The sequence below is a fragment of the Canis aureus genome, chromosome 15, assembly GCF_053574225.1.
Source record: "Canis aureus isolate CA01 chromosome 15, VMU_Caureus_v.1.0, whole genome shotgun sequence".
Taxonomy (NCBI): domain Eukaryota; kingdom Metazoa; phylum Chordata; class Mammalia; order Carnivora; family Canidae; genus Canis; species Canis aureus.
The window spans coordinates 4,114,949-4,115,887 of record NC_135625.1 but is presented as its reverse complement, the minus strand read 5'-3'; positions in this window follow the sequence as shown (position 1 = coordinate 4,115,887).

Below are 939 nucleotides of genomic sequence, written 5' to 3'. Positions count from 1 at the left end.
TGCGTTTGTTGGTCAGTTGTAATGAATGATCTTCCTCTTCTGTGCATATGTGTGGGTGTAATTTGGTGAAGGTGTTCTGTCTTAGCGCAAGATTTAATTTTGATTTGGGGGATTATATTCAGTTTAATTGATAAATGTGTTTGGTGTGAATAAGCATGTCTTATGAAAGCGATTCCCCCCCCCCCGAAGTCTAAGAGTATGTAAAACACATTCACTGTACAATATAAACAAGTTGTTTTATTTGTAACATCTTAAATCCCTGTTTCAGTGTACTGTTCAACTCAGTCTCTACTCTAATTTTCAAACAAGGGTTTTGATATGTAACATGAGGAAGGACCCCTGGGGGGCTCCTCAGAGGCAGCAGTGGAAGCCAGAGATTTTCTTTTCCTGTTTTTTGTTTTTTTTTTTTTTTTTGTCCTGTGCCAGCAGCTGTTTAAGGTGGAAGAAAGATAAATCATCTGCATTTTTTTCCCCTCTGTGGCTCCTTTAAAAAATAAATGAGATACTTATTTGCACTAAACAAAGGAATATTTTTCCTTTCATGAGTTATGAAGTTTAGTGAAATGAAAGTTATTGGTCATTTTATATACATCAGTATTAATTCTGACATCTTTTTTTCATGGCTTAATTTTTTTTTTTTTTCTATTAGGATTTGGGTTCTACATACGGTGCTAACAATTACTTGGGGGAAGATGTAATGAAGCAACTTGAATTGAATCCTAAGTCCCTCTTTTAAGACCAGATGCTAAAATACGCCTTATCTACTTTCTGGAAATTCTGTTAGGGACAGATTTGTCCTCATAATAGTTTTGTTTGAATGGAGTGAACTTTTCTTATTTTTATGTTACAAATCCCATTCATTTCTAGAGGAAAATGGCTTAGTATTTAATAGGAAACCTGTAACTTTTTCAGTTGGGATTTTTGGGGTAATTCTTCTTT